Source organism: Pseudophryne corroboree, chromosome 6 (assembly GCF_028390025.1).
Source record: "Pseudophryne corroboree isolate aPseCor3 chromosome 6, aPseCor3.hap2, whole genome shotgun sequence".
NCBI classification, from domain to species: domain Eukaryota; kingdom Metazoa; phylum Chordata; class Amphibia; order Anura; family Myobatrachidae; genus Pseudophryne; species Pseudophryne corroboree.
In genome coordinates, this window is record NC_086449.1 from 84,408,061 (window position 1) to 84,426,900 (window position 18,840).

The following is an 18,840-nucleotide window of genomic DNA, read 5'->3' on the forward strand; positions in this document are numbered from 1 at the left end:
ATCAACTCGGAATGACCCCCATAGTACTTATTCTAACTACGATGTGGAAAGTTCACTCTTAGCTCCTTTTTCCCCAGGAGCCTTGTTGCACACTCCCAAACATATGATACCCAGTAATATACTTTATAATATATTTTTTAGAGACACGTATGAGGCATGGAGATGGGTTAATCTTAGATTAGGGCGAAATCCTCTTCAATCAGAATGTATACCAATAAGAGGAAATCCAATGTTTACCCCAGACATGGATAGTTCCGCATTTCTTCGAATGCATCAAAAAGGTTTAAAACTTATATCTCAGGTGTTTGACCCTCATTTCTTTTAAAACTCTACAGGGAACATATAATCTACCTATAGGCAGCTACTTTCCTTATCTTCAGTTAACACACTATGCAACATCTTTACCCAGATAGACATTCTCTAATAAATTTTTAGACCCGATTCAGAAGATTTTTATTAAATTTAAACAAAACAAATACAAACCCAAACTTGTTTATGCAGAAATTTTAAAAACATGGACAAAAAAATCTTTGGAAATCTTCAACAGATAATTGGAGTAAAGATTTCCCTTTATTGATACAAGAGGACACATTATTCAAATATTATGGTACAACTCTGCGTATTCCGAGATCCTCAATTCTGCAAGAAATTCACATTAAAACGTTATATAGGGCATATGTTTCCCAGAGCCAGAGAAGTCACTGTGTAACAGATGGATCAGGTAGATGTCCAAAGTGTGGATACTCACCCGCAACTCTTCTCCATAACCTTTGGACCTGTGGACATATCAAAAAGTTTTGGTATAAAATCATAATCTATATTACCAACTCCTTCTCACTACGAATATTCTTAAGTCTGCAGCTCTATTGTTTGCCAATTTTGAGGTATGGAACTTTTCATTAACTGAGAAACATTTAATTCCCATTTTAAGTATTCTAGTTACAACAGCAAAGAAAGTAATACTTAATTCATGGATTAACAAACACTCCCCAACTCTATCCGGGGTAGAATCTCTTATAGACAGATATATGTTTTTTGATAGATACGAAAATGTTCCAGAGACCCAGCGTAAAATGGAGTTATTATATAAAGACTAGGCTTATAGAACAGCAAACACATATATGTGACATTTTTTAAACTACTGTTTGAAGTGGGAATTATATATATGGACTTGGTATTCATTTTGATGTTAATTGGTGATAGACGTCTAAAGTCTAATATATTCCTATCTTTACTGGCTTTCTACAACGACGCACTTAATATGCATAGCTAAATAATGTTTGGGTGGCTCTCCACCCTGCCCCCACCCCCTGCATCCCATCTTGTTTTCCCACCCTTTTCTTTTCTAATCTCCCCCCTTCTCTATGCTTCTACCCTCTCCTAGTTGTTTTCTATTTTGATGACACCGTTTTTTTCTTTTCTTCTCTTTTTTTTTTCTTTTTCTTTTTACATCTACAATAGCATGTTTGAATGAGATTACTTGACAGTTCAGTGGAAACCTACTGTTCAGAAAAAAATTATGACACAGTATATTACCACTGCAAGGATTTATTTTGGTTTCCTGATATGGGGTGATTGAGGTGAGAATATCATAGAATATTAATTTATTTCTAACATTCTATAATTTAGAGTTATTATTCATCCTTCAACATCTTACTGTTTACGAATGTATATTATATTCCATCTATATTTCAATGTATGCTAGTCTTATATTGTTTAATGTATACAAATTTTGTACTTTTTTGAAAAATCCAATAAAGACATTTAAAAAAAAAGAAAAGGTTCTCCTGATGGGTTGTTGCAGTCATTCTCGTCAAGGTAGCGTCTAGTTTTCCTTCGTGGAGAGGACCTTTCCCATAAGCCCCTGGGTCCATGTCACAAACTATTTGGAATAGTAACCTGTGGCGAGCGAAGCGAGACACCGAGCCGGAAGCGTGGCGAGCGAAGTGAGCCCCCGAGGGTCCAGTGATGCATAGAAAAGCAAATAAACCTCAAACAAACGGAGAAAACATTTAGGTGCTGTAAGGGCGGAAGTTCTCTCCTGCCCTCTCGTTATGTCACTTCCAGGTCCTCATCACGAAGGTAACATAGACACAACCTCCTCGTCAATGGCCCGAGGCACCATGTGCTATAAAAGGAAATGCTTGAGCTTGGGGGGAGTGGTTTATTAGCATATTCCCTCCCACATTACCCATCTCCACATGAGCTGGTGACTGTGTCTCTCCATAATACTAGTCAGCATCCTATGAAAGGTGATCCCTGCTTGACAAGCCTAAAGTTAGCTTTGCGCAGTGGCAGTATCATAGCCAATGAGGTTTATCCGAGGCGTGATTATTGCTTATTGAAAACTTTTCCCAATACCCCGCCATGATGATTTGAAATATAGTCAGCATCGGCAATTTTTGACAGTCTCTCTGGAGACTGAATAACGTGTTTAATAACAGATTATGAAATAGGGGAGATCATTGAGCCACGCCACATACTGTAGTTAATTTTTACAGAAACATCTGATTGAACTCATTGTTACTGTAGGCTAGGCAGAGGATTTTTAAGATCTAAAATTAGCCTTTTATCAATCCATGATTAGAACAATACAAAGAAGATTTTTTATAAGATATTCCTTGTATTTTTCATATACTTTATACATATGATGGCAATGCTTCCGCCATTGAAACTTTCGATGCGATGGTTATAACCATCACATCAAAAGTATTCGATGGTGAAAACTATTTATATGACTAGCGCATGCGTAAAAGCTTGCATTTCCGTTTTGCAAGATGGGAATTGGGATCGGGGGCAGGGCCAGACTCTGGGCAACATATTTTATCACTGAACATTGTGTGTATAATATACATATATAATATACACACACAATGCCCAATGATGAAGTAACATTTCCTCCACAGTGCCAGATATACAGTACAATGCCCCCACAGTGCCAGTTATACATTGCCCCCACGGTGCCAGATATACAATGCCCTCACAGTGCCAGATATACAATGCCCCCACTGTGCCAGATATTCAATGCCCCCACAGTGCCAGCTATACAAATACAATGTCCTCCTGTGCCAGATATACATTGCCCCCACTGTGCCAGATATACATTGCCCCCCTGTGCCAGATATACAATGCCCCCCTGTGCCAGATATTCAATGCCCCACTGTGCCAGATATACAATCACAATGTCCTCCTGTGCCAGATATACATTGCCCCCACTGTGCCAGATATACAATGCCCCCCTGTGCCAGATATACAATGCCCCACTGTGCCAGATATACAATGCCCCCCCACGCTGCCAGATACACAATGCCCCCACGGTGCCAGATACAGTGCCAGATATACATTGCCCCCCTGTGCCAGATATACAATGCTTCCACGGTGCCAGATATACAATGCCCCCACGGTGCCAGATACAGGGCCAGATATACATTGCCCCTCTGTGCCAGATATTCAATGCCCCCACTGTGCCAGATATACAATCACAATGCCCTCCTGTGCCAGCTATACATTGCCCCCACTGTGCCAGATATACATTGCCCCCACTGTGCCAGATATACAATGCCCCCCTGTGCCAGATATACAATGCCCCCTGTGCCAGATATACAATGCCCCACTGTGCCAGATATACAATGCCCCCCACGCTGCCAGATACACAATGCCCCCACGGTGCCAGATACAGTGCCAGATATACAATGCCCCCACAGTGCCAGATATACAATGCTTCCACGGTGCCAGATATACAATGCCCCCACGGTGCCAGATACAGGGCCAGATATACATTGCCCCCCTGTGCCAGATATACAATGCCCCCACTGTGCCAGATATACAATGCCCCCACTGTGCCAGATATACAATGCCCCACTGTGCCAGATATACAATGCCAGATACACAATGCCCCCAGCTATACAAATACAATGTCCTCCTGTGCCAGATATACATTGCCCCCACTGTGCCAGATATACATTGCCCCCCTGTGCCAGATATACAATGCCCCCCTGTGCCAGATATTCAATGCCCCACTGTGCCAGATATACAATCACAATGCCCTCCTGTGCCAGCTATACATTGCCCCCACTGTGCCAGATATACAATGCCACCCTGTGCCAGATATACAATGCCCCACTGTGCCAGATATACAATGCCCCCCCCACGCTGCCAGATACACAATGCCCCCACGGTGCCAGATACAGTGCCAGATATACATTGCCCCCCTGTGCCAGATATACAATGCTTCCACGGTGCCAGATATACAATGCCCCCACGGTGCCAGATACAGGGCCAGATATACATTGCCCCCCTGTGCCAGATATTCAATGCCCCCACTGTGCCAGATATACAATCACAATGCCCTCCTGTGCCAGCTATACATTGCCCCCACTGTGCCAGATATACATTGCCCCCACTGTGCCAGATATACAATGCCCCCCTGTGCCAGATATACAATGCCCCCCTGTGCCAGATATACAATGCCCCACTGTGCCAGATATACAATGCCCCCCACGCTGCCAGATACACAATGCCCCCACGGTGCCAGATACAGTGCCAGATATACAATGCCCCCACAGTGCCAGATATACAATGCTTCCACGGTGCTAGATATACAATGCCCCCACGGTGCCAGATACAGGGCCAGATATACATTGCCCCCCTGTGCCAGATATACAATGCCCCCACTGTGCCAGATATACAATGCCCCCACTGTGCCAGATATACAATTACAATGCCCTCCTGTGCCAGCTATACATTGCCCCCACTGTACCAGATATACAATGCCCCCCTATACCAGATATACAATGCCCCAACAGTGCCAGACATACATTGCCCCACTGTGTGCTCATTGCCTGCCCCCCCCCCCCCCCCCACCACCTCTTACCGCTGGCTGGTTCTTCTATGTGAGGGGAGGACAGCGCAACGCCTCTCCTGCCCCTAAATTCTCTTTGATGCCTGGTCTCACTCTCCAGCAGCGGCGGCGGGGTCAATCTGTAATGAGGCGCCGGTTCGTTAGCCAATCAAGAGTCCGCGGACCGGCAGCCAATCAGGAGCCGCAGCTGCCGGTCCGCGAGCTCTGATTGGCTAGCAAACCGGTGCCTTATTCAGATTGACCTAGCCGCCGCCGATGGAGAGTGAGAACGGGCATCAAAGAGAATTGAGGGGCAGGAGAGGGGCTGCGCTCTCCTCCCCTCACACAGAACGAAGCCAGTGGGATGCAGCATTGCAGTATGGTGGATGGTACGGCGTACAGGCTGGGAATTTCTTACTGGTACGCCGTACTGCCCCGTACCGCCATACTTTCAGCGCTGAGCAAGACTCCTGCACAGTGACTGACACTGCGCCATGTGCATCTCCTCAGTGCTGGACAAAGACTGCAGGAGAGAAATCATAATAGCCTTCACCTCTGAAAATTCCTTCATAGGCATAAAGCGACTCACACCATCAGAGCCAGATGTCGGTAACCTGGGACCCTTTTTGGAGCTTGGTACATGAGGTTCAGACTCAGTACCCATTAACAATAATGTGGATGGCAGCTGGCTCAGGGCACGGTTTGCTTTGCTGTCTCACATGGGACCAATTCTGATGATTATGGTGTGGAGTTTGTGTGTTCTTTCCATTTTTTTGTGTTTTCTCTTGGTTCTTTCCACAGTCCAAAACGGTGGTGTATAGCTGGGGTGATATAAAGATCAGTGAGGTCACTCTGTCTCCTCCCCTGAATCCTCCTCAGCTCCGTATGTCTGTGGCTTCTGCTGCTGCTGCTGCAGGGTGAGGTCTGTGCTCTGATTGGCTCTCTGAGTCAGTGAGAGCCAATCAGAGCTAGCAGTGGGCCCTGTTGCTAAGCAGCAGCCTAGAGAGGGGAGGGGGAGAGGGGACTGGCTGAGCAGGCTCATGTGTGAAGCAGAGAGAGTGTCAGACAGCCTCCAGCGAATTTAGGAGCTTTCCCTGATACAGACACAGCAGCAAGGGGAGGCATAGCTATTGGGAATTAGAAAATACAAGCCACCATCGGAAGACCATCGAATCACTATCATTCGATGGTGAAAAACATCGGGGGGGGGCACCATTAAATGCTAAAACCACTACCATGGAAACAAAAACATTGATGGTTCGGAAACATCGACCATCGATGTCCATCCCTACTTTATACAGTCAAAACTCTGGTTTATATGTTAGTATGACAGGAAAAACTCTGCCTCACCGCATGTCACTGGTAGGAAGGCCCTGCTCACAAGCTTACAATCTATAGACTTTTTAGGCATATGCTAAATGATGTACTGTGCCAATCTTTATGATGGATTATATGGAATATTATTAAATTTTTTGTTAACGCAATTAGGAATTCAATCTTTTAAACAGATTAATCTTCATTCCAGATACAAATAATCTGGAGACAATGTATTGAAAGAATCGATCCACAAAACACGGTCACCGCCACCTCCCGCTGCACATACGTCGTCCTTTCTTAAAATTGATATTCATTTTTCTGAATGCACAGTTAGCACAGCCATTAAAATTGCTCATGTGCAGTAAAAAATGTGCAGTGGAACAGGGACACTGTGGAACAGGTAAATGTATCGCTGCTGCGGATTCGTGATTTTGGATCAATTCTATCTATGGGGAACATTTACTAAGCAGTGATAAGAGCAGAGAAGTGAGCCAGTGGAGACATTTCCCCATCAACCAATCAGCAGCTCTGTATCATTTTATAGTATGCAAATTATAGATGTTACTTCAGTGCTGATTGGTTGCCATGGGCAACTTCTCCACTGGCTCACTTCTCCGCTCTTATCACTGCTAAGTAAATGTACCCCTATACATCATGTCTTGAGAATCGATCCAAAATCACAATGTATTGGCAAGTGACCACTGAGCTGTATTGGCGATTAATGTCCATCTCTAAGCTATTACCAAAACATATGATGGAGTTCTGGCTCTGCAGTCAAATGGGCTAAAGCACTCTCAAATGGCTGATCCAGGCTGTTTCATCTATGTAAAAATGGCACTGGTAGGTTTTTTTTCTGACCTGGCACTGATTTCAGTGAATGAGGCTATTCGAATAAGTATCTGGTGCCTAAAAACCCTATATTCTTGTCTATTGATTTAATTGGGATTTAATGGGTGGAATTCAATTGTTTGAAAAGTCGGTTGGGTGTCTGTTTTTTTCCTATCTAATAGACAGGAAAAAACAGACTCCCAACTGACTTTTCAAACATTTGAATCTCCCCCATTTAGTTTAATATAGAGGAATGTTCTTCTGTTCCCTATAAATGTAACCTAAAAGTCGACGCCCAAACAGGGACTTGAACCCTAGACCCTCAGATTAAAAGCTTGATTCTCTACCCACTGAGCTATCCTGGCTCTGCCTATGTGCTGTCAGGCAAACCACACCCACTGCAGGTGAACATTTCCGCATTCTGTATCATTATCTATGGTTCTGTGATTGAAGTACTTGATATAAGGTTTTGTTTGTTGAACTGAGGGTGTGAAATTGGCTCCAGGGCCTGATCAACCTAGGCCAATACAGCCACTTCTGTATTGGCCTAGGGCAGCCGGAACCCTTAATCAGGCCCTGATTGTATCTGACTGAGGGTTTAGATGCATTTAATCTATGTGTAACAGTTTAATTGAACGGATAAAGAAAAAAAACAGTGCAGTTGAAGATTGGCCGATTCCATCTGATGTTACGGAAACTCAGCACTTCATAGGCTCCGACAATTATTATAGGAAATCTCCCCTAAGACTGTACAGCCCTTCACAGCTTTCACCTTTCATCTGCACCTGGTCAAACACAAAATGCCTTCGGTCAGCTCAAAAAGGTGTTCTAGACTGCTCCAGTAATGTTATTCCCATCCACAAGACCCATTTATTCTGTATGTGGAAGCCTCAGAATCAGCTGTGGGTGCTGTGCTCTCTCAACGGGACGCAGTCAGAATCCCACCCGTTGGGATCCCAGCAGTTGGCATACCGACGTTGGAATCCTGACACGATTCGGAATGCCGAAAATGGCATACCGAATAGGTACACATCCCGGCTCTAGATTCCCAACAGCTGGGATGCCAAACGTCCAGACAACGCGGCACTGGAGAGGTAAGCCGCGGGGGAGGGGGGGGGGGGGGCGAGGTTAGGTTCAGGCAGCGGGGGGAGTGCTATGGTTAGGCTGTGCCCCGGAGGGGCTAGGCACCCCCCTCCAAAGGATAGGCTGCGGGGGGAGGGTTAGGTTTAGGCAACGGGGATGGGGATTAGGCACTAAGGGGAGGAGGTTAGGGTTAGGCTGCAGTTAGGGTGGTAGGGGAGAGAAGATAACACCCCTTGCTCATCTCTGTCAGCTTTTCAACAATTGGGATCCTGACGTTATTTTGAAGGTCAGGATCCCTTGCGCCGACTTTCCCTACTGAACCTCTCTCAACATAGAGGTCCCAAACAAATTGTATACCCTTGTTTGTACAATTTACTTCTGCAAAGAATCATACTGCATATTCCATTGGTGACAGGGAACTCAGAGGTGGAGACTCAATGACGTCACAAGGGAGGTGCTGGCCCCCTTGGAGGGGGTGACATCAAAATGGTGGCTCCTCTGCAGTGACAGGAGCTGGATGCTACATTGTGATATTCTCCCGCAGCACTCAGCTCCTCCCATAGAGGAGGAGCCAACAGCGCAGGCAGACTGTCTCTGGAGATGCTGGGCATGCCCCCAGAATGATGCCATCGGGATACCCACCTTTATGTAAGGCTGCCTCCCATGTTCGGCATGCAGGGTGATCCAGAGTGAGCACCGGGTGTCACTAGACACAGTGACACCTCTGTGCAGACTGGAGATGAAGGAGGAGGGGTGGAGTGGTAGAACAGTACAAGCAGCAGCAGGAATCTAGGTCTTAATTCAGATCTGATCACAGCAGCAAAATCTGTTAGCTAATGGGAAAATCCATGTGCACTGCAAGGGGGGGGGGCAGATATAACATGTGCAGAGAGAGTTAGATTTGGGTGGGGTGTGTTCAAACTGAAATCTAAATTACAGTGTAAACATAAAGCAGCCAGTATTTACCCTGCACAGAAACAATATAACCCACCCAAATCTATCTCTCTCTGCACGTTATATCTGCCCCTCCCTGCACTGCACATGGTTTTGCCCATTAGCTAACAAATTTGCTGCTGCGATCAGATCTGAATTACTCCCTTAAGGTGTGTACACACGGTAAGATCTTTTCGTCCGATTCTGACTATATAGTCAGAATCGGAAGAAAAGATAGTGCAGATCGCAAGGTGACAGTCACCTTGCGATCACGATCCGATGCCGATGCGCGGCCCCGCGCGGTCGGCATCGGCCGAAAAAATAGGCTGTGCAGGCAAGTCAATCCTGACTATCTCTATAGAAGAGATAGTCAGGATTGACACTTAGCCAAAATCGCACAGAACCAGGATCGCAAGCACACTCATTATGTGCTTGCGATACTGGCTAAGTGCCGACCCGGCCCCCCGTCGCACAGTGAGAATCGGATAAGTCCGAATCTCACCGTGTGTACACGGCCTTAGTCACTAGCTTTGCAGACTGATCACTGCACAAAGAATTATCATACTGGGCACAGGCGTGCGCAGAGACTGACTGGCGGGTGCCGCTCCGGACTCCCCCCCCCTCCACGGCATTATAGTGTTCTCTCACCTCCCCTGTCCTGGATATAGACTGCTCACCTGGTCCGCTCACCTGGGCCGCCCAGGTGAGCAGTTTATATCCAGAACAGGGGAGGTGAGAGAACACTATAATGCCGTGGAGGGGGGGAAGTCCGGAGCGGCACCCGCCAGTCAGTCTCTGCGCACGCCTGTGATACTGGGACTTTAATCTTGTAAGCTTTTACATTAACTTGTCTTTTAAAGCAAGAGAAAAAACTTTATCTTTCTTTCATGCTATAGTATAGTGTCACCACATGGTGGCAGTACACACTAACATATCATTCCATACCTACACTGCATGTCAGAGGAAACCAGAACGGTTGCGTCTAGATTCTCTTTGCGCTAAGGACCTTTCCCATAACCCCCTGGGTCCATGTCACAATCTATTTGGAATAGAAAAGTGTGGCGAGCGAAGCGAGACACCGAGCCCGCGAGGGGTCCAATGCTGCATAGAAAAAAAAAATACCCTAAACGAACGGAGAACGAAGGAAACATTTAGGAGCTGTAAGGGCGGAAGTTGTCTCCTGCCCACTCGTTTTGTCACGTCCAGGTCCTTTGCACGAAGGCAACATAGACACAACCAAACCAGAACCAAAAACTTACTATGAAAATGAGGCTAATGAAAGACAATGATGTCATAACAGAGAAATGGACGCCTTCCAACAGATGTTGTTTGCTTGTTCTCAGTTACTCAGAGCCCGGATAGCTCAGTCGGTAGAGCATCAGACTTTTAATCTGAGGGTCCAGGGTTCAAGTCCCTGTTCGGGCGTTTGCCTTTAGTTTATATTTAACAGGATTTACAAAACCCTCCCATCATACAGTACAATTTATTAAATCACAGATAAATGCACAAATAATAGTCTAGTGTATTTGGAAGTGGGTTTTTCAAACTTCTTCCTATATAATTTAGTTGCTTATATTTATTAACAGTTACTTATATAGCACCAGCATAGTCTGTTCAGTAATAAGGACATTAATAAAACAAGACTTTAATAACAAACACAGTGGTAAGAGAGCAATGCTTGTCAGCTTACAATCTATATTAAGTATTTTTTTTTTCAAATGTGTATTTGAAAAGATACTTGATAATTATGGGCTTAGCCAGGGCCATGTTAACATATAGGCATACTGGGCAGGTGCCTAGAGACCCACAATTCTAGGGGCCTTCGAGGAGTGGTGGGTGGTGGTGGAGTTACGAGTCTGTACAATGTGACATCAGGACACATCGTGTTTTAAAGAATCCCCACCAGCTGAGCACAGCGCTTAGAGGCGTATCTGCTGCTTGACTGGAATGTACCATAAGGCCATTGGCCCTCCTGGTAGACATATACCGCATTCAGATCACAAATGCCGGATCCCACCCAGTAAGAGAAACGTGTCCTTACCGGGTGGGATCCGGCATTTGCTCTGCTATGGTGGCTTTCCGACCCGGCAATATACCGGGTCGGTTGCCATAGCAGCGGTGGGGCGCAGCAGCAGCAGGGCGGGGTTGGAGGCGGCTCATCTCCTGCGCCGCGTCTCCCTATGCTGTGAATGGGAACCGTGTCGCATCGACGCGGCTCCCATTCACACTGCACCTGACCCGGTATTCAACCCGGGTATAATCCTTCTTTTATACCGGGTTGAATTACCGGGTCAGGCGACCCGCTAATTCCAGCAGAGTGCTTTCACATCGCACACTGACCCGTGTCGACACGGCAATATGCCGTGTCGATACCGGGTTATTTGTGCAATGTGAAAGGGGTAATAGGTGACGGGGCAATGGGGACATGGAAAGGCGGTGTGGCCTCGGCTGAGAGAGTGTGGCCTTGACTGAGAGGGCGTGGCCTCATGATTTCTGTCTTTTGGGGGAGTGTCCAGTCCTCCCACAACAGCCGGGCAGCTCCCAACTCACCACCCTGCTTTGAATAGATCCGGCATCTATTCAGTGACCACCGGCTGCTTTGCAAATCAATGCTGTGGGCGATCAAAGACTCCCCCAACCCCTCCCTGATAATATAACACCTGTGCATAAGCATGTTTCCATAAAACATGGATTGTTATGGTAGGGTAACTTGAGGAGAGAATTTGAGAACCACTAAAATAATAATGATGTACGTCTTGCTGTGGATTACTTTAATAATTCATAATCTTAACTGTTCGGTGTTAAAGACAGCATTATGAGCAACATATAGCCAAGGTAAAGGATGTTAAACACCTATATCAGGCATTCCCAACCTCGTTCCTCAAGGCAGACTAACAGTCACTGTCGTAAGTTCATCCCAGTCATCGGGAGGCAAGTTGGTGTATCGTGCCCCCCTAAAAAATGGAAAACAAATATGGTGTGTTTGTGGCATCTCACCCTTGCTTCATATACTGTGGCTAGAGCTGACGCCCTATATATATTGTCTAGGGAGTGTCATTTGAGAAGTTATTTTGTATATGTTCTCTTTATCTGACCGTTTGTGATAATTGAAATACTGCGCCTTGGTGCTGGAAGTTCTTCTTGTATACAATATATATATTGAAGTTAGCCAGTCTAAGAGCCTGTGTAAGTCATGTGTGTTCCAGTTTTAAGGTATAGTACGGTAAGCCTATATATCTATTTTGGCCATCGACCATTGATGATTCAAAATCATCGATGGTCTATGGCAAGTGTTAAATACTTTTTCCATCAATGGGGCAGAACCAGATGGTTTCCCACAATTGATGCACAAGCAACAATTATTTTTTTCCAAGGGACACGGACCTTAGCTGTGCCCCAACACTCTGATGAAGCTCCGCCCCCGGGCTTTCATTGGCTTACACCTGAATGAATTATAAAGAAGGGGTGACCATTGGTGGGAAAAACCATCAACGGCTCCCCATAATCAATGGTTGAATCGATGCTAGTCAACAATGGGGGTCATTCCGAGTTGTTCGCTCGTTGACGATTTTCGCAACGGAGCGATTAAGGCAAAAATGCGCATGCGCATGGTTCGCAGTGCGCATGCGGTTTGTATTTTAACACAAAACTTAGTAGATTTACTCACGCCCGAACGAAGATTTTTCCTCGTTGAAGTGATCGTAGTGTGATTGACAGGCAGTGGGTGTTTATGGGCGGAAACTGGCCGTTTTCTGGGAGTGTGCGGAAAAACACAGGCGTGCCAGGGAAAAACGCGGGAGTGTCTGGAGAAACGGGGGAATGGCTGGCCGGACGCTGGGCGTGTGTGTGACGTCAAACCAGGAACGAAACTGACTGAACTGATCGCTATTTGTGAGTAAGTCTCGAGCTACTCAGAAACTGCTAAGAAATTTCTTTTCGCTATTCTGCGAATCTTTCGTTCGCAATTCTGCTAAGCTAAGATACACTCCCAGAGGGCGGCGGCTTAGCGTGTGCAATGCTGCTAAAATCAGCTAGCGAGCGAACAACTCGGAATCACCCCCAATGTGTAAACCACCAATGGCCATCCCTATTTTCAAGTACTTAAACAGTACTAAACTGCAATGCTAATGCAATGGAGTTTACCAAACAATTACATGATAAACCAGTAACAGAATTGTATTAACAGTGACAATTTACTGCCACAGCCGTCTTACATGTAATGTGTTATCCTGGAGTATATGCATGTGTTTGCAACTGGAAGTCTATTAAAAAAAAAAAAGTCCAGGTATAGGAGAAGGCGGGGTTAGTTGTTACAGAGGCAAGTTGAATTTAAAACCACGCCAACGTCACGCCGCGGCTCGAGAAGAAGTTTGAACAGGTTACCGTCAGAGCTAAACACTAACGCAGACATGTTTATGTAATAGGTACCTAAACAATCTCATTTTTCTTGTTACAAAGTAATAATTTTCACCTACATTTTAAGTCATATCTTGTCTGGACTGTTAAAGGTAAGGGATTATCGTTCATTTTATTAGAATCTCAGACCATTAATGTATTATCATTGTTACAATTGGGAAATGAAGCATGGAAATCGAACTATGGCCATCTTTGTTATCTGACGTTATCTAGGGCAGGTTGTTACACAATATCAGAGGCAAGGTGTTACTTGTAACAACGTGCCCCACACCACAATACTACCATTTTTACCATTCTTCTTTTTGGTTTAGATTCTCTTTTGCTTCTCTATATACGTAGGTTTGCCATGTTTAGAAATGAAAGAAAACAGACAGAGGAACAATACCTGAAACTACCTATGAAACGGCCGCAAATTATGTCATCAATGGAACATATTTTCTTTAAGAAACGGAGCTGATTTTCATAAAATTGTTTTTATGACACTGCAATATATGAAGTGAAAAGAGAAAGCTAGCTGCAAAACAAAATTGGTAGGATATACTAAACCCAGGCAAGTATTCTCAGATGAACAGGAACTGGCATCATACATATATAAATGTTGTAAAATATTTTATGTATTGACTAGGACTGATGCCAAAACACTGGTATATGAATATTGCTTTGGTAATAATATCCAAACTACAGGCAACTGGAATATTGAAAGAATTGCAACCAAAGATTGGTTGAAAGGTTTCATGAATCGAAATCCAATTCTGTCCATTCGTACACCTGAAGCAGGGCCGGACTGCCCATCTGGCAGAAGAGCTGATGGGCAGGTGGGCCAATCTGGTCATAGAGAGAGCAGGGAAGACCACGGGCAGTGCAGCTCCCGGCCCTCTGTTTGTGCCCCAAACTACCTGTTCTAACAAAAATGGGGGTGTGCCATGAGTCAACAACCCCATGACTTGTGGCACGCCCCCGTGTGACCTGTCAGGGCACCCCCGCCTATAGTATGCCCTCCCCCTCCCGTAGTGTGCATATCAACAAAATGGGGGGGTGCTGTGAGTCCACACACCCCTGACTCACGGCACACCCCCTGCACCGTGCCCGTGTTCCCCCTGTGCCGGGCATGCACACACATGACAATGCCAGGTCCGAATTCTGGCCCCAGTCCGTCCCTGACCTGAATCAATTAACTTGAGTAGAGCCACAAGCTTTCATAAACATAACATGGGCGAGTTTTAGGAAAACCTCGTTGACGTATATGAGAGATTTCATTTTAAGTTTCAAGACATATGGAACATCAACCAAATGGGAGTTATGACTGCTCAGAAGCCATTGAAAATTCTTGTCACTAAAGAAGAGAAGCAAATTGGAGCCGTTACATCTGCGGAGAGGGGAACGCTAGTGGTGATGATTGCGATGGTCAGTGCTAGTGGAAATTCAGTTCCTCCATTTTTTTTATATTTCTGCACAAATCTTTTAAGCCATATTTTATAACAGACAGTCCAGCAGGGAGGATCGGAACCGCAAATCCAAGAGGATGAGTAAATGATGAGGCATTTTTACTTTTCATGACACACTTCACGAAAAACGTATAATGCACTCCAGAAATACCAACTTTTCATCTCCTTGACAATCATGCAACATATCGTTCAACTGTAGGCATGAAGTATGCAAAAGGCAATGGCATTATTCTGCTTTAGTTTCCTCCACACACATCACATAAATTGTAGCCTCTGGATAGGTCAGTTTATGGCCCTTTCAAACGACCGTGAACAATTCTACAGATGGACGGATGAAAAGCAATCATAGGATAACAATGGGAATCTACAACATACCAACTGTTGCAAAACAAGCCTTGCCGCTAGCTGTAACACCTAAGAACATAGGGGTCTATTTACTATGCAAATTAGGGCCCCCTTCCCTCTGTAACTGATTCTATTTACTAAGCCTTGGATGGAGATAAAGTACCAACCAATCAGCTCCTAACTACTATGCCACAGGCTGTGTTTGAAAAATGACAGGAGTCGATTGGCTGGTACTTTATCCCCAGCGACTTTATCTCCATCCAACGCTTAGTAGATTGACCCCCTTAATGTCAGGCTTCCAAGTCTCCGGCATTTGGCCATTTAACCATGACGTATACTGTGATGAAGATTTTCTACCATCAGCGGCTACAGATCATCCCATGGCCAAACCATTAGGCAAGGATGATGAGCAGCAGCCCATATACCAACAATATTTTGAGCTAGAGCCCCAGTCATCAACAAGTGGAACCAATAAAAGGCACCATACATCACCAGAGCAGATTTGGCCGTTTGCAAAAGCAAAAGAGAGGAAAGGTCGCACAAGCATGCGAAATGTAAAACTGTGATACTCACTGACACTCCCATTAAAGATCAGCTAGAACTAGAGGCAAATATAAGAAGAAGAAAAAAAAAAGGCAAAACTACAGAAAGTTAATAAATCTTTACTCTGGAATGAAGGCAAAAATAAAAAGACTTAGAAGATGTCATCAAAATCTAAAAAAAAGAAAGCGGCCAAAAGATTGAGTTCTGAAGACGAGTGTTTCTGTATAATGGGGGTCATTCCGAGTTGTTCGCTCGTTATTTTTTTCTCGCAACGGAGCGATTAGTCGCTAATGCGCATGCGCAATGTCCGCAGTGCGACTGCGCCAAGTAAATTTGCTATGCAGTTAGGTATTTTACTCACGGCATTACGAGGTTTTTTCTTCGTTCTGGTGATCGTACTGTGATTGACAGGAAGTGGGTGTTTCTGGGCGGAAACTGGCCGTTTTATGGGTGTGTGTGAAAAAACGCTACCGTTTCTGGGAAAAACGCGGGAGTGGCTGGAGAAACGGAGGAGTGTCTGGGCGAACGCTGGGTGTGTTTGTGACGTCAAACCAGGAACGACACTGACTGAACTGATCGCAGATGCCGAGTAAGTCTGGAGCTACTCAGAAACTACTAAGAAGTGTCTATTCGCAATTCTGCTAATCTTTCGTTCGCAATTTTGATAAGCTAAGATTCACTCCCAGTAGGCGGCGGCTTAGCGTGTGCAAAGCTGCTAAAAGCAGCTTGTGAGCGAACAACTCAGAATGACCCCCAATGTGTACTAAGCATTACAATATGTCGAAACCTGGAGAGAAGTGGGTCCAGTGTATTGCATGTAAAGGGTGGGCTCAAAGCGTGTGCGTAAGATGTGATGTGGTAGCATTTACTCGCACTAAGGGCCTAATTCTGAGTTTATCGCAGCAGCAAGTTTGTTAGCAATTGGGCAAAACCATGTGCACTGCAGGGGGGGGGGGGTCAGATATAATATGTGCAGAGAGAGTTAGATTTGGGTGGGTTATATTGTTTCTGTGCAGGGTAAATGCTGGCTGCTTTATTATTACACTGCAATTTAGATTTCAGTTTGAACACACACCACCCAAATCTAACTCTCTCTGCACATATTATATCTCCCCCCCCCCCCCCCCCCTGCAGTACACAAGTACACATGGTTTTGCCCATCTGCTAACAAAGTTGCTGCTACGATCAGGTCTGAATTAGGCCCTAATTGCGAATCAGATATCGGCAGTGAATACGATGAGTGATGTCTGTCATTGTCATCAGTCTGTCACTGTCATCAATATATGCCAAATGTAATTTTGTGATATGCGTACAACATTTTCGAATGAATGCTTTCTATAATAAGATTTTTTTATAGATTATTTTATTGGTAACAAACCCTGTAACAAGTTACCCCTGTCAGGTGCAGATTTTTTTTGTTCCAAAAAACATGTTTTTTATTGTTAATATTAATTATTGGATGTAACTTATACACCCAATATAAACAGAAGAAAGAATATTTTTTTGCTTGTACATTTTTCTGTTTGGTTATGAGTAAAGATTTCTGAGATATCTGAATTTCTGTATTTTTGTCACAACTAGCTCTGCCTTCCTCTACTAAAATCTGTATTTGATTTTTTTAATTCGCTTAAATCTGGGATTTTTTGGAGAGTCAGCCTTCTTTCATATCTAGTGTATCTGGCCATTTAGCATAGGTGAGGAGATGGGGAGGGGGTGGAGGCTAGAGACAAAAGGGGAATGGAATGGGGAGGGGAGGGGTGGAGTAGTAGAACAGTGCAAACAGCAGCAGCAGGAATGTAGTCACTAGCTTGTTTTGCCGACTGATCCTTGCAAAAGCAAAGTATATTATACTGGGACTTTCATGTAACAGTTTATAGTACAAAATTAATTTTGGCTTATAAATCATCTATTACAATGTGTAAACCAAATAAACAGGGCTGGGGCATAGCCAGAACTTTGTGGGCCCCATAGCAACATTTTGAAGGGGCCCCGTCCCAATGCTTTTAGAGAGACGCTTCTCTGCAGCAGTTGTTAATTTTGTGCCCTAATTCATTCTCTGAACCATAGTAGAGCCTTATTTAATGTTATGCCCCATAGTAGTGCCCTAGTTTCTTTTGAGTCGCAGTAGTGCTTAAGTTCACCCTATGTCACATTTCAGAGCTGCCAGTACACATTGTGCCGTATAGTACCCCCAATTCACATTATGATATATAGTGCTCCCCGTTCATATTATATAACATTAAAATGCCCTCCAGTTCATTTTATACCACACTATAATGAGCAGGGGGCATACCTAGATATATTGCAGGCCCCCAGGAAAAAGTCTGAAAGGACCCCTACGTACCAGCCAATGGTGAAAAATGTATATAACACATGTAACTGTGACAGGGAAGGTGGCCCCTCTCAGCTCTGGGCCCCATAGCAGCTGCACTGCCTGCACCTGTGGTAGCTACGCCCTTGACAGAAGGAAAAAATAGTGAATTTTTCATTTATTTTACCAGGAAAAAAACCACACACAAAAAATTTACACCAAAGAAATACAAAATTTCAGTAAATTAATAACGCTGATTATCTGAAAGATGTGTTGCAAAATCTTAATGTTGCATAACGAATTGATTTGTAAACATTTCATTCAGTAGAACAACACTGCTGATCAGAAAGGAATGAAAATCAAAAATCTATCCATTAATTTAATTTTCTATTTTTAACACTGTCATCAGTCTCCAGAGAGACTGTCAAAAATTGCCGATGCTGACTATATTTCAAATCATCATGGCAGGGTATTGGGAAAAGTTTTCAATAAGCAATAATCACGCCTCGGATAAACCTCATTGGCTATGATACTGCCACTGCGCAAAGCTAACTAGTGTTTCGTCAAGCAGGGATCACCTTTCATAGAACCCTGACTCGGATTATGGAGACACAGCCTTTAGTTCACATCTCATTTGGAGCAGAGGATTGTGGGAATGGGTATGTAAGGATGTGCCCTGTGGGCACATCTGTGTTGTCCCTAGTTGGGGACAGCGCTGGGGCAGCTTGTCTGTCCCCAGCGCTGGGTGCGTGGCGGCGGCGGCGGGTGTCCGGTGCAGG

General features: G+C 44.7%; 1 long non-coding RNA gene and 3 other non-coding genes across 4 annotated transcripts; 2 read left to right on the forward strand and 2 right to left on the reverse strand.

Annotated features, from left to right (window-relative positions):
- Window positions 1–438: 438 nt before the first annotated feature.
- LOC134934837 (uncharacterized) lies at window positions 439–5,728 on the reverse strand. The gene is made up of 2 exons (XR_010179826.1): window positions 5,430–5,728; window positions 439–776 (listed from the first exon to the last, which is right to left on the reverse strand). It is a non-coding gene; the product is annotated as an uncharacterized LOC134934837 (long non-coding RNA).
- LOC134938465 (U4 spliceosomal RNA) lies at window positions 2,281–2,421 on the forward strand. The gene has a single exon (XR_010181014.1). It is a non-coding gene; the product is annotated as a U4 spliceosomal RNA (small nuclear RNA).
- A 4,625-nt stretch (window positions 5,729–10,353) lies between the features above and the next one.
- Window positions 10,354–10,426, forward strand: TRNAK-UUU (transfer RNA lysine (anticodon UUU)). The gene has a single exon. It is a non-coding gene; the product is annotated as a tRNA-Lys (tRNA).
- An 8,044-nt stretch (window positions 10,427–18,470) lies between these two features.
- On the reverse strand, window positions 18,471–18,611 carry LOC134938550 (U4 spliceosomal RNA). Its single transcript, XR_010181085.1, has one exon. It is a non-coding gene; the product is annotated as a U4 spliceosomal RNA (small nuclear RNA).
- Between the last annotated feature and the right edge of the window lie 229 nt (window positions 18,612–18,840).